The sequence below is a fragment of the Euprymna scolopes genome, chromosome 5, assembly GCF_053919585.1.
Source record: "Euprymna scolopes isolate OS-2025 chromosome 5, ASM5391958v1, whole genome shotgun sequence".
NCBI lineage: Eukaryota > Metazoa > Mollusca > Cephalopoda > Sepiida > Sepiolidae > Euprymna > Euprymna scolopes.
This window is the reverse complement of record NC_136486.1, coordinates 23,915,379-23,931,358: the sequence shown is the minus strand read 5'-3', so window position 1 is coordinate 23,931,358 and position 15,980 is coordinate 23,915,379.

The following is a 15,980-nucleotide window of genomic DNA, read 5'->3' as shown; positions in this document are numbered from 1 at the left end:
CTGAGAATAGAATTGACTGACGACATACATTAGGCGGGGGTAGCATCAAAGGGACAATGTTGTCTCAGTCGGCTTTCTCTTTCATTCTTTCAACAGCGACGCCCCTCATCGCCTATCCCTACCACCTACCCTATGTAGTTTTCCGGAATATTTCAATGGGCCCTTTGTTATCTTTTCCATAACACTTTCAGACGTAGTTTTATCCATTTCACTTTAGAGAGTATTGATGTTGCTTGAATTTAAAATTGTTCGTTTTACTTGTTAGTTTTTACGTGACAGGATGAAAGTACATGTATTTATTTAGATGCAAATAAATACGCATTAATTTTATTAGAGAGAGGGAGATTTTGACATCAATGTTGAATTTTTGTTAATATTTCACCAGCGCAAGAATGTGAAGAAACTGAAGAAAAAGAAATTCTGCAAAAGCCTAGACTGTCATCTCATGTTATTTGGTGTTGTTTAAAGCGAACTCCTAAGGTGCGAGTTTTTGTAAGGTTTGAGATCATAGAACACATGGGTGTGGGTTGATATTGATCTTTCGCGATATGTTGTCATTCTAAAGAAGAAATACCAACATTTTTATAATCAATATATTTTCTCCCCCTCTCTCTCTTTCTCTCTCTCTCTCTTTCTCTCTCTCTCTCTCTCTCTCTCTCTCTCTCTCTACATCTCTCCCTACCATTATCTCTATCTGCCTTTCTTTCTCTCTCATTCACATTCTCCGTCCCTTCGCTTCTCACCCTCTTTATCTATTGAATATTTTTTTTTATTTCAGTTTCAAGTTTCATTCTATCACGAACTCTCTACTTTATTTTTTTTATAAATGCTGCATCCATTCCCCCCCCTAAAATGTGTATTTTTTCTATCTTTAATTTTCGTAGAAGATGTGACTGACAGTGTTGCTGTTTTCGGTGGTAGTCGTGCTTTGGTAGTGGTTTCATTTTATTAGAAACTAGCAGTCCGCCCGGACTTTCCTGGTCATAAAATATGCTTAAATATGATATTTAGATTAAAACAGATTTCGTATTTATCATTATATTGTATTGGACTCAATATATAGCAATGATGTAAAAACGTTAAAAAAAAAATGACTCGTGCGCCACAACCAAGAATCGAAACCACAACGTTTAGCTTATGATTTACCCTTTCCTTTCACGTAAATGCCTGAGCTATAAGACATGTTTGCTGCAAGGTTGATAATTAAAACATGAACTAATAGCTATTACGTTACGCATGCATATTCGTAATGCCGCCGTTCGACTTCCACCTGACAAATTCCTTTTTTTTTTAATTTTCACACATTTGCTCTGATTTTCTCGGGCTAAAACCCCAAAATAAAGTTTCGCATGGGGTCGAATACCCTATATATTAAGTTTTATGTCCGTAGACCAAAAACTGACAGAGAAGTCTGGTAGACAAAATGTTTAAACAAATGTATATATACGCATGCATAAATGTATATAGAAAGAGGTTTGTGCTTACTATAGCTTTTTACGCAAATATTACGCAAGTATAAATCATGTAGAATACCTGCATGAATATAATCACACGTAATAGTTGACTAAAGATGGTCATCCCATGGTGGTGCTAGTGGTGCTGGTGGTGATAGTGGTGGTGGTGGTGGTGGTGATGGTGATGACGGTGGTGGTGGAAGGGTTAAATGACGTTTACGGTCATGATATAGTTGTGAAAGGATCACTTTTTAGTTATTGATTATTCCAGTGGGTAACCATCCATCAGTCGGTCAGTCACCTTTACATTTAATCAACCAAACTTATGTTTTCATTTTCGTCACAAATCGCGCAGATTAGATTGACACCTCTTAAAAATGTCTGTTCTTATTTGTAGAATCTCATTGGCGCGTCTAAATATCTGAGGAGATGATATCCGATTAAATATGACAATCCAGTGTTAGTCCGTATCACAGGACGAGTTTCAGATGTGAACTAATCAACGGCAAATCTATTTGAAGTAAATGTGTTCAATACCGAAAGGATTAGTTAAAAGGAAATTACTGTTATCTTTATTGCATTAAAAACCATAACGTCTGTTCAGATACAGCTTTACTAACAGGTCACCACTTATTAAGGTTAAATTTGGTTTGGTTGCTTTGTTTTTCGGCAACCATTTCCGGTTATTTCATTTTAAGTCATTTTAATAACAGTTTTATGCTTTAAGTTCTTAATGTTTTCAAAAATTTATCCATGGTGTTTGTTTTGCTTTGGTCGTTTTTTTTTACGGCATATCAACCCTTTTCAGATTATTCATTTTTATTTTTCTAAATGCAATATTAGCACCAATTCGTTTGGAACAGTTTTAGTATTTTTCAGAAGTTTTTACTTCTTGTTTGTTCTATTTTTAGATTTTGCTGTTTTGCGGAAAACTGACGGACAAACAAACCAGAAAAAAAGACAAACATTCCCTGTGTAATCAATTATTGTTGTCTGTTTTTAACAGGAGTGTACATTTCGCTTTCTCCGGTTAAACAGTGTTTGTTTTACATCAGTCAAAGTTCTCCCAAATCAGGAGCCCCTTTTTCTAGCGGCTAACACTTGACATCTATATGAGATACTTAGAGATTCGAATATTCCATTAAAGTTCTCCATTATCCTTCAAACACTTAATATTCTTAACTTCTTTAGTAACTTATTTCTCCAATTTACCATTTAAATGTCATGGTATATCTTTATTGTGGTCTCTTGGTCTTACTGGATTCCAGAACAAAAATTCATCTAGTCTGGTGGAATATCCAGCTTTTTTCTGTTACTTGAGGTAACATCACTTGAAGAAGGTGCACCATTCATAAATGCCAGTGTGGATTAGCCATAGCGAGATCTTATTTGGGCCGCAAATACTATGTGATTTTGAGTATTTGGTCATGGTTTACTTGTAGAAAAAAACAAGGTTGTTCTGATAAACCCATTTACAGAGAGACCTTAGATACTCGAGCCTAGTTTTTAGTAGACATTCAAGTTCTCGCCAGTAGCTATTCAAGGTCTTTCAAGTTGGCATTCAAGTCCTCTTGGGTAGGCATTCAAGTTCTTTGGTTAAACCAGATTGCGCACTGAAATGATCATTTTCATGACAGTCTTTTAGCCTTACTACTTCCGTACTCTCCTATGACAAATGGAAACGCGAGTTTTGATTATGACACTACCACTAGAAAAGTTCTGCACACGGCAAACGAGCTCCCTATACAAGTTTTTTTTTTTTTAAAGAGTCTCCTTTCCTAGATTTATTGTTTGCACCATGGCTGAGTAATTCCATCTATCTCCTGTATAAAGTGACGTTGAGTTTAGCCAGTATCAGATGGGTAATTATTTGAGAATACTATGCGCATGTATATATTTAGAAAAGTGGGTATTATGATACCCCAGAGAGATGAATGAGCCTGCTTTGCACAGTTCCAGGTTAACCTTAGGCAAAATATAACATCTGTTAGCCTTTCCCTAATATTCTGGAGAGTTACCATACAGCTCTGAGTCGTCAACGCGGTGCCCATTTTAAATGCAGCGTTCTCATTGAGAAGTACTCACATAAAACGGTGAATATATTGCCTTGTAATATTTTCAACTCGTCTGTTATCTCACATAATTTCAATGTCCGATCGGCTAACTGAAGTTTGTAAAAGTTTTTGTTTTCCGAATCAATTGTTGAGCATTTCATATAATTTGTGTTTGTACGACGGCACTTAATGTCAGCATACCACCACTTAACCAGTGTTCCCGGCGGAGCGGGTTCGAATAATATTTAACAAGACGTTGCTATTCTTGAACTGTATTTTTTCTCATCAGAAAGTAATGTTTCACCAACACACGAAATTCACATAATAACACTGCCTTAAAGACTTACTAGAATCGCTTTATATGATAACTTTGTAAAGTGATAACCCGATCAGACTCAAGTTTTGGCACGTGCTATTTGAATATTAGTACCTTATAAAAATCATATGGATTTTTTAATTTGTACTGCCGCCTATGTGTCAGGACCGTGACTTATTGAGTGATATGTCACTCATTTTGCATGCATGCATTCAAATTTTATTTAAAGTTCAATTTTATAAAAAATATCAAGAATCCAATTTATATTTGGCATCCATTTTTGTCATTTTCGGGTTTGTTAAAGTTTTGGAGTAATCGATAAATTTGGGGTGCGGCTTGGCCTTCAATTTTATCGATTTCATCATCTTCAGGGTTTTTTTTTCATTAATAAAAAAAAAAGTAATTCTTGTTGCATATTTATTTTAAAGTTTTGAATCAATTAACAAACTTTTATTCTATTTTCACAATTTTTTTCTCTTATCGAATATTTGATATTGATCACGTCTCCTTCCCCTATCTCTATCTTTCACTCCTTTTTACCCATGTACAACATTTTAAATAAAAATTTAAGTTATTATTTCATGATTTCATTATATAAGTTTTTTCTTATAAAAAGATTGGCTATTTAATTTCTCTCTTTCTCTATATTTCTTACTAACCCTTTCTCTCTTTCGTTCTCTTAATCTATCCCAATCTCTCTCTCTCTTTCTCTCTTGATATATATGTATATATATATGACTACTTCATTTAATCACATAAATTAATATACTAAAGTATAATTTTATGCATAAATTTTAAGTATTTACTTCAACAGTGCTCGATACTTAGGTAGAGCTAGATAGTAAGTTATAGAAATATATATGGCAATTAAGCTACACAGAATATTCCGCGTTTCATCCACGCTAGGATTCGTCAGGCTTATGCGAAGAGTTGTGGCTATCTCGCGTGTTTATATACGCACATTCTATTGAGTTTTTAGTAAACCAATCAGATACCTAGTTTCTACCGCTCCCTTCCTAATTAGACAATGGGCAGGCACTTACAGGACAAAAGTCCAGTTGACCTTGAGTTAACTCCTTCCTTTGTGTGTGCTTTTTTAAGCGGGAAGCGTAGATATCTAGTGATTCGATGTATTTTAAGCCTAGGTGTAGTTAATATGTGTGTTTTTTATTTTTATGTTATTATTATTATGTAAGTTTATATATATATATATATATATATATATATATATATATATATGTGTGTGTGTATGATAATTTATGTATATGTATATTTTATTTATTTTCTATTGTTATTGTTAATTTTAAAATTATTTTGTATCGCTATACTAGAGTAAAGTTTATCCTGTGAACACAGTAGTTCGCTATTTCTCTCCTACAATTTAATAGATATTGGGGTTCTTTAAAGTAGAGGATAGTAAATTTTCATGAAGGCATAATCTACATGGATCGTCTAGGTCTCTACATGTGTTTGTTTGTCTTACTATCTTCCATTTGACTACCGGGAAACGTCCGCTTTCTTTGAGTTCCCAGTATTTGTTTGCTAGTGTTGTTTTCATTCGGTGTTTTTTTTTTTTTTTTTTTTTTTGGCGTACTTTTGTGGTCATAATATCGGGTTTTGAAATCTAAGGAAGTCATACCTACGTAATATTTCTTATATAGCTTAATTCCCATTCATATTTATATAAGTTCCTATATATATATATATATATATATATATATATATATATATATATATATATATGCATATATATACATATATATTTATTATATATATACATATATATATATATTTATACATATATATATATTTATTTACACATATATATATTTATACATATATATATATATATATATATATTTATACGTATATATACATATATATACACATATATACATATATATGCATATATATATTTATACTTATATATATACATATATATATATGCATATATATAAATATATATACATATACCCATATATATGAACATATATATACATATACATACATATATATATACATATATATATCCATATACATATACGCATACATATATATATGCATATACATATATATATGCATATACATATATATGCATATACATATATATACATATTTATACATATATATATACATATACATATATATACATATGCATATATATACATATATATATGCACATACATATATATACATATACATATATATATACATATACATGTACATATATATACATATATATATATGTATATATATATATATATATATATATATATATATATATATAATGCTATGTAAGCTACCTTTTTCACGTGCATTATTTTACATATTTGGCTCCATTTAATTTTAGTTTGCTATTTCATCATTTTATTACCCTTTAATAGACAATGTAATCTGATTTACCCTCGTATGCTTAAAGCCACCAATTTTTGTAGCTTGCTTATACCGCTCACACCTCCTTCAAAATAAAATCTCAGCCTTATTAGATAAAATACTCACGAATGCGAAATCTGCATATTTCTGGAACCAATAGTACTAAACGGCAAAATGTTTAGTTCATCCTCCTCCAAAAATGACGTTAACATAGATTGGCGCCACACCATAGATTTGAACCATAGATCTTATTGGATTGAGATTTTTAAAATGCAGACTATTTATTCCTCGACATTATGTCATCATAATAAAAAGGAAAATGCTGACACGTCATAAATTACTAAGTCGTACCATTGATGCCTGTATGAAGTTTCGCTTGGTTAAGCCCGCTGCCGCCTGTTTGCCAGATCTCGAGTGATTTGTTTTCGAGACAAGTATAAAGATGGCATTGAAGCAATAATTTAGCTACGCGAAATAAATAAACGGAAGTTAAAATGGCAGACGATATTAAACATTTTTGTCGGTTTCGCTATTTATTACTAGTCGTTATTACCTACGACCTAACTATTTTTTTTTACATGGAAGTCACCACTTATCAAGGCCCGGAAGCCACTCGGGGATAAGGGTTATTGCGTGTACAGTAATCAATGGGATAGTAGCGTAGTAATCGTTAGTATTGGATAATTGGTAAAGTGTCTTACTTAAGGGGGTGGTTTATTAGGAGTTTGTTTATGTTGGACTTGAAGACATCTAGGTTGTAGTCAGGTGAGAAACAGACAGACGGAAGAGAGTTCCACTGACGTGCACTTTTAAAAAAAGAAGCTTTGTTCATGGAATCTATGCTTTGGTTTTGGCACAGTTAAAGAGGCGGGAAAATTATTGACAGTGATTTCAGCTAGACGGGTGTTTATCGTGAAAGATCGGGGAGGGGGCAGGGATTGGAGCTCAGACGAGCACTTGTAATGGAAATAACGATAAAACAAAGACAAGCTCACTACGTCTCTTCTGTGGAAGAGAGGTTACAGGGAAGAGAAAAGGGCATCCCCCACTAAGCCACGAAGTCTATTTTGTACTCTGTCAAGGCAGGATAGGCTATTTTTAGCAGCTCCTGCCCAGATAAATCGCTGTAATAAAGGCGAATGTACGTGTGTCCGGCCCAATTCGAGATATAAATAAGAAAAATAGCCGGAGAGGAAGTGTGAATAGATAAAAAAAAAAAATAATAATCAGCAGATTATAGGTGGTTGCTGATTCTTTCAAATCTTGATACCGGTTTAGCTTTTAAGCCATTGGCATCGACTACTACTGTTCCCAAACCTAATAGTAATCCCGCACTATCAACCAAGCTCCAACCCCTTTCCCATCACCGCAATATTGCATTTTGATGGAATATGCTCTAACAAGCTAATAGCACTTGTGTTCCTTCGATGTAAATATCTCCAACTAACCGGACGAGAATAAAAATTTCACTCTTCACTGTAGAGGTTCCTAGATGCCGGAAAGCATCTGACTATATTAGTTGTTTCCCTCGAACTGTTAGACATGAAAAAATAAATGGAACAAAAAATAAAAATATTAGTGTGGAAAATAAAAAATAAAAGTAAATTAAAACAAAATGAAAATAAAATAAAAAGAAGCACAAAATAAAACTATGAATAACATTTGGGTTTGTATTACTGTACACATAGATTCAAAAAAGTTGTCAAAAACAAATATATAACAAATAAATGTTATCAAAGGTAAGATAAGTTACTTTTCTACCTAACTGGATATATTTTTCGTGTTTTTATTCAATGTAACATGTTTATTCAGCTCGAAAAACATACAGTGTTTACCGATGTATTCGAAAATTCAAGATGGCGTCTGACTCCCTCTTTAACACGGTAAGTTTGGGAAAAGGTGTTATAAATAAAAAACATGATAAAATACTGTTAAAAACTCGCTCAATATATGTTACCGTGACATAGCTTGGCATATATTCGGCGGGTTTGTAATAGTATTTTGTATAGTTTTTTATTTATAACACCTTTTCCCAAACTTACCGTGTTAAAGAGGGAGTGAGAGTGAGTTACATTGAATTGAATAAAAACCCAAAAAATATATCCAGTTAGGTAGAAAAGTAACTTATCTTGCCTTTGATAACATTTATTTGATTATAAAAAAAAGTGTATGAGATATATACGAAGAAAGTAAAAGAAAACCTAATGGAGCAACCATTAAATTAAAACCCGTTTACGCAGAGTTCACGTTCCCCGTGAAGTGTCAAAAAAAAACTGTAGATGATATCGACTGGCACTACACCAACTAGTTGTGAAGGATCAGGGAGGATAGAAAGTCTGAGGTTGAAGAGTAATAACCAGACCTTCACTAGAAGTGTGCAGTTCCAATCTGGTACCTGTCACCCAAACCCCAGGAAACACCAATGGCCGATTCCAACGAGAAATCAATGATAAACGGCTGTTGCGTGCAATCACCTGCACGAGTGGTCAAGAGGTGGAGAACATTGGAAATCTAGGGAGACTTGTTGTCACTCAGTCTTCAGCAAATACCACAGGTTACTGCCAGTGAGCGATCACTAATGATGGCCTGTGAGATAACTCTTAGTGAGTGAAATAATAATAATAATGTCCCCTCCCAAATTCACCACCACCCTGATTTAATATCGTAGATGTTTACTATATTTTCTTACTTTTTAACCAATGTTCACGTTATGGTATGATTGTCTTTTAGCAGTTATGTGAACTTCATTTTCGTATTCATGTATTCTGCATTGATATGAAAAGAAAGATTATAGCGGAGTATAGGATTTTTAACCATGTAACTGATGAAAATACGCTACACATTTTTATGAAAAACATGGGAAAAAATGAACATAGAAGACCAGAAAACCAAAACTTTAAATATAATTTCTGTATTAAAAGTAATAGTTATTTAAATATTTCAACATATAATCTTGTGCGGAAAATCCACCTCCCCAGTAAGGGGCACTCTGGATAGGAACAAAAATTAAAATTGTCCTAGTCATGAAAGATTTCTCCTCCACGAGCCAGTGAATTGTAGCATCAGAACAGATACTACTACACTGTGATCTTGTCCCGAAGGCCAAGAATTGTTTGTGTTTTATATTTCTTTAATTGTTTGTTCCCTAAATTCATAATTCAGTTTTATCAGTATTAGATTATATATTGCTTTAAAATTACGTAATTTTACATCGATAATATTTATATTTTATATTGAATAAAGTTCAGTTTCATTATTAATCGAATTGGGTTCCTTTCATTTTTTTAACATGTTTTAATGGTCTTTTTAAAAATGCCGTCATATAGTATCGACAGTAACAGTTTGACAAATCTTACCTACATTGCCTGTAGGCATTTTTCAGTTAACAGACTTTCTGTATCTCGGTGGCCATGCCTAAACTCGTTCATTTATTCATATGAACATTAATAAGGAATCATGTATCATTTTAACTCAACCTTTTTATCAGTAAATGTTATACGGATAGATTTGCACCCAGAAAATGGCGACAATTCTCTACCTGTTCATGGAATGTGAGTACTAAAATACATAATAAATGAAGCTACTGAAAATTACCTCCAAATTCCCTTCCTGCTCTCCAAAGTTGGAACAGAATAGTTAACATTTTACTATAATTACTGTTAGTCTGCAAACATCTATTTCGTTCTTTGCTATCTGTCTGAATTTGATAACCTCTTCCTCCGTAGCGCATCCTGGTATCAATTTCCGTCAAATTCGCTGACTTTTATATTTTAACTATTTAGCCTTTTTTCCTTGCTTCATGATTTTAGCGCTGGATTAGGAGTGAATGCTCTTCTCGTAGTAATAAATCCTAAAATCTAAACCTATTACACCAATTACAATTCAGTTATCCAGGTTCTTCAATCTTGTATATAACGTTAATTGCTGTTTGGTTTTATATGAGTTTATTTCTAGATGAGGTAATGTTAGTAAGTGAACGGTTAGAGGTGATTTATTCTGCAAATCACACATTGATTTAACTTCAGTAAATAAAATTTCAATTGTGTTTCCATTGAAAAGACTCAATGCATTTGATTGAAGATAAGTTAATAGAAACACCAATTCCAAACTTGAGAAATAACCACACTTCGTCTGCAAACATCTATTTCTTTCCTAATTATCTGTCTGAACCCTGCTAACCTCTTTCTCTGTAGAGCATCCTGTTGACATGATGTATCTTTGTACGAACAAAATTTTCAGAATGCTTACGAGTGTAATGCTTTTATTAATGAGCGACCAAGAATCCTTATAAATACGTGTACTTTTATTCACTTCATCGTCGCTTCTTTCTATCTCGGAGCTTTTCCTGGGCGACCGCTTCGTCTAGGAGTTTTCGATGTTTAACTTGACAAATAAAACTTTACATGCATGAAGGATACAAGGAAGAATTCCACGGAGTTTCTTCAATATCTTATTAGAGAGAATGGACTAGGAGAGAGATAAGTATATATATATATAAACACCCGCACGTATGCATAAAACATTTTTTGTTGTTATTGAAAACATTACATTATAAGTTAATATCAAGATAACGTCACAATAGGAAATCAATGGATGAAATAAAACACTGCTAACATATAGTTCTCTTCTCTCTCAAGATGAAGTGATGGCCTGTTTAACTGAGAGGAATAAAACTATTATCATACAGGAAAGACAAAAGAAGACGTTTGCTGAGTTTTTCTTAAGTTTTATTTGGAGTGAATTGACTCGGAAGAGAGAGAGAGAGAGAGAGAGAGAGAGAGAGAGAAACGTTTTTATCTGATCCTTTGCTTAACCTAAATGTTGTATAATAGGGTTGTCTAGTGGTCATAATTGTTCGTTGTGGGTGTGCGTGTTTACACATATTCAAACAGAGTTCACATAACATGAACAAGGTAAAAGACATTAGTTCAGGATAGGTTCAACAAACATGACACATAAGCACACAATGACCGTTTGATAACGGACTACTAACTTTAGATTGTGGCTCCTTTCGTCTCTCAGAGACTGGAAAATACATTTCACTGTAAAGCAGTAACGACAAGACGTCTTTTGGTTTTCCTCATTTATTTTCATTTTCACAAATAGGTATTTCTCTCAGGGATATTTTTAATTCCATTTTCACCCCAAACAAGGCACAGTGCCACTTTGATGTAGGAAGTTACTATCGGAGACATAAGTTGTAGGGATATGGGCATCAAGATGTCTGTTCACATTACACTTGAACTTCTGCATGTCAGTACAGTTGGGAAAGCAGAATCCCAGAAGAGAGTTCCAAAGTCTAGCAGTTCTGGGGAAGAAATTATTAGAGTAGAAGGCTTTATTACATCTAGGAATCTCTACTATGCAGGGGTGAGATTTTGCTGCTTGTTAGGTTTGTCGGAGGTATTTACGTCGAGCGGAATACAAGTGCTTGTAGTTCGTCGGAGCATTAACCATTAAAATGCAACATTTCGTCGATATGACAGAGGTTGAAGCTTAGATGACAGTTCAGGACCTATCAAATTGGCGACTCTCTTTTGAACCCTGCCCAGGAGTGAGAGACTAGTAGCAGATGCACCAGCCCAAATGTGCCAACAATACTCCATACATGGGCGAATGGTGGCCTTATAGAGGTACAGGATATTTTCAGGCGTAAGTAGCTTTCTAGTACGGTAGAGAGAGCCCACCTTCCTCGCAGCGGTCCTGGCAATGCTCTCAATGTATCTGTTCCAACTCATGTTTCCTGTGAACGTTAGGCCGAGGAGTTTAAAGGGAGTACTTTCAGGTAATGTATCTTTAGCCATTGTTATTGGTGGTAGAGAAGGTTTCTTATAATTATTGAAGGAAACAAGTTTAGTTTTGGCAGCATTGAATGTGACCATCCATTCATGTCCTCATTCCACTACAGATGGAGGTCTTCCTCTAGTGTTTCTGCTATATCCTTAGATATGTGTTCATTTGTTTTTCCCTCATGCCTGTTATATAGCGTGGTGTCATTAGCAAATATACCCATCTAGGAAACAATTTTATCAGGGAGGACATTTATGAATATTAGGAATAAAAAATGTCCAAGGATAGACACCCCTGAGGTTCTCCCGTTTTTGATATCATATTGTTTAAATGTACTACTGTCGAGGACAACCTGGATGTTTCTCTTACTTAAGAAGTATTTAATTATGTTAAGTATTCGTCCAGTGATACCGAATGATCTGATTTTCCTGAGAAGACCACCGTGTCATAGCCTGTCAAAAGCCTTAACTAAATCTAGGGCTACCGCTCTACCCTCTCCTGCTTTATCCAGTGTATTGTATATACGTTCATAGATTAAAGTTGGGATATCTACTGTAGAACAGGCTTGCCTAAATCCATATTTTTGGTCGGTCAGAAGTTTAGCAGCTGTAAGTTGATGGATTAGAACTTGGTTAATTAAGGACTCAAATATTTTGTCGAAAGGCGAAAGGGAGCTAATGGGGCGATAATTTAATGTGTCAGTTCTTTCGTTAGAATTCTTTAGAATTCTTTAAAAAGAAAACAGGTACCACAGAAGCAGTGTTCCAGCAGTTAGGAAAGGAAGATTCGTTAAGGAATTTGTTGTAAAGTTTGGAGAGAAACGCGGCAGAGTATTTTTGGTACTCATGCAGAGAATGATCCAGACGTAACGCAGAGTTCGCCCGGCTTTCTTCGGAACATGACGTCAACAGCCAGAGTAAGTGGAGCGTCGCCGAGGAAATTAAGCCGGGCGTCGCCGATGACAGCATAACAAGAAAAGAAAACCTACTTTAAATTTTAAGTTTTATTAACTGTAAAGAAAAGATGTTATAACAATATCTTTTCTTTTTAGGGGGGTGCTATATATATATTTTTAAATAAATAATGTTAAAAATATTTTTGTTCGAGAAAAGGTTCAAAGGTAAGTCAAATACTTTAAAGGATTTTTTGTAAAGTTTTTTGTTTTTATTTTTTCAAGAACATTGTTATTTTTTGTTTGTTTGTTTTTTGTATGTTTTTTTTTTTACTCGGGAAAAACCTTGAAAACTAGAAAAATTGAAACAAATCTGGGTGGGATTGTTTTTTTTTTCATATTAAAACTGATATTGTCGTTGTTTCCTCAGACCATTGTTTTATTAATGGTGTGCGTAGATCGTATTCCGCATTCGCGCTGGAGGTCTTTCTGTGTTGTTCGCTCGAACGCCCACAAGTAGATTATTTTAATTACCATGGCAATTGTCAGCTTAGACTTGGCAAAAAAGGTACCAGTCCGGATGATGTAATGGTTCGGCATTTGGTAGCCTGACACCTCCAGGCATAGCCATCGCTTACCTTTCCTCTTATAATAAGATTGCACCTGTGTCCACATGATATACAGGTTTTCGTCTGTGCCAGTAATTTTTTTCTTGACAAAAGTGGAGGACTCCGGCTGGTGTTTTCAGCTGCTCACTTAAGGCTGTAAACTTCATGTTTTTTTTTCTGACGTGAAAGTACGAAATGGTGCACTTTTTTTCTTACTAATTTGTTTTCTTTTCTTCCTCTTCCAAATTGTCGTCTGCTGCTTTAAATTTTCAACTCGCGCGAACGCGCATCGCGTTGAAAACCATCGCTCTACATTGTCATTGGCTCAGCTTCATGTTACGTCAGACGGCTTAATTTCCTCGGCGACGCTCGGCTTATTCTGGCTGTTGACGTCATGTTCCGAGGAAAGCCGGATGTGCGCTGAGTTACGTTTAGATCACTCTCTGCATGAGTACCTATTTTTTTTTTTTCATAGCACAGCCCGGGATGAGATCGGGTCCACATGCTTTTGAGGTGTCAATGAGTCTTTTTATATCATGAACGTTTTCTCCTTTTAGTATTTACATTTTTTTCAGGACATATAAAATCAATCTTCTCTCGTCGATGCTCCCGCATCCTCTCTTTCTCTCTCTCTCTCTCTCTCTCTCTCTCTCTCTCTCTCTCTCCGTCTCTCTCTCTTATTTGTATCTCCAGTCTATATATAAAAGGAACTCTTTCTTTGTTACCAGGTCGGTTCCATTGTTTATTGTTTTCAAAACATTGATTCCTAGATCTATTTTATTATATAAACATATCTGTAATATTTTATTGATAAAATTCTTAAATATAAGTTAGAATTCTTCCGTTAGATTTTAACATAAATATTTTAGCTAAACATTCCTTTCTTTCAAAACATTCTCCTTCCATAACTTTTTCTACATAACAGTTATCAAATCAATAATAATAATAATAATAATAATAATAATAATAATAATAACCGTTCAGACCTTTGGCATTGCCCGCTACAACATAACATACGCTGTGATCATAGCCAAAAGACTCAGCATAATATTAGTTTCTAACTTATTAATACGAGTGACAATATAACATTCCGCTTAGATTATCGAATTATCTACATTTTTGTGCCCCATTCGCACGGATTCATCGAGAGATTTACTTGAAAAAGGTTTCTTTCTATTAGTGCGAAAACATGACGTCATTCATCATTGTTCGACCGTTTTGTCTACCGTCAGATCTGCTGTCCCATGCTGCAACTTAAATCATCTCTGGGAACGATTTTGCTTGCAGATTAAGATTATCATGACGTGCACTACGTGTGACCCTTGTCAGAATTCACACTAGCTAACTTAGTCGCTACTGATGGAGGGTAGTGTTTTATTAATTATGCGAAAGTATTGTTTACATATTTCCTCAACGCCAGGATTTGAAAAAAAAAACGATTTGTAATACGGCCTTGTACCCCTACGGTTCTTTTCCCTCGGTCCGTATGGTTTGTCTTCGTATTTGGGTGTCGGTAATAATATGGCAGGTGAGATTTGCACTTTCTTTTCTTTACGTTGGTGTCTTTTACGAATGTTATTTAAATAAGCATCATGCAAAACAATCGGCCTTTAAGAATCGTTTCGGGGTTTTATTTGTTATTCTTGGCATACATGTACACTCATAAAACAAACCACACATCTATCAGGGGAGGAAGAAACAGCTATTTAAAAGCCTCACCGCTTACACTTGTGGCACAGATAAAAAAAACAACGGATTCTTTTACCACATTGTTTAGTTGTAAGCATACACTAGATTTCATGTTTTACTGTTGCATACGAATGGCACATTTTGCAAGTGATAGATGTTTGGCTAAAGGAAAAAGAAGGTGGCACAGAAAAATTGAAAATATCTCTAGTGTGAGTCCGGCTACCCACTGATGTTGTTTTGTTGTGTTTGGGAATAAAATAAGTACCATATTAAACAGTGTTCATATTAAGAGCAGTCCACTCGATAAAAGTGATATCCGAGACCATCTGCAGATAAGCCCTTTGAATGGAAACTGTCTAGCTGTTATCTCTAGTCGCCAGCTTCTGGGTGGTTGAATAGTGACTACTGACAAAAGTCAGAATCCAAGATAAATAGATACTAGGAGAAAAGGAGGCGGTCACTTTTTAGGGCTAGTGATCAGATGAGTAGCGAGTCTTTGTGGACATAGAGGCTATGCTGTAAGCTAAAAGATTGTGTTCATGTAACTTATGTGTTGGATTGGTCAGGTAAAATATCATTTTTCAGCTTTTCTATTTGATGTAATGCATATGAATGCATCCGAGCTTTTCCTCCCTACAAGAATATTATTGGCTGATTAAGACATGAATACCGACTGTTAGAGCCACCTAGGACAGCCGTCTAACGATATGCCACAAGCCTCATGCTAAGAACACCAGGTTCAACCACGAATAATTGTTCAGTAAGGCAATTCACCAGATTATTACTCGAAAGAGTAGCAAGGTC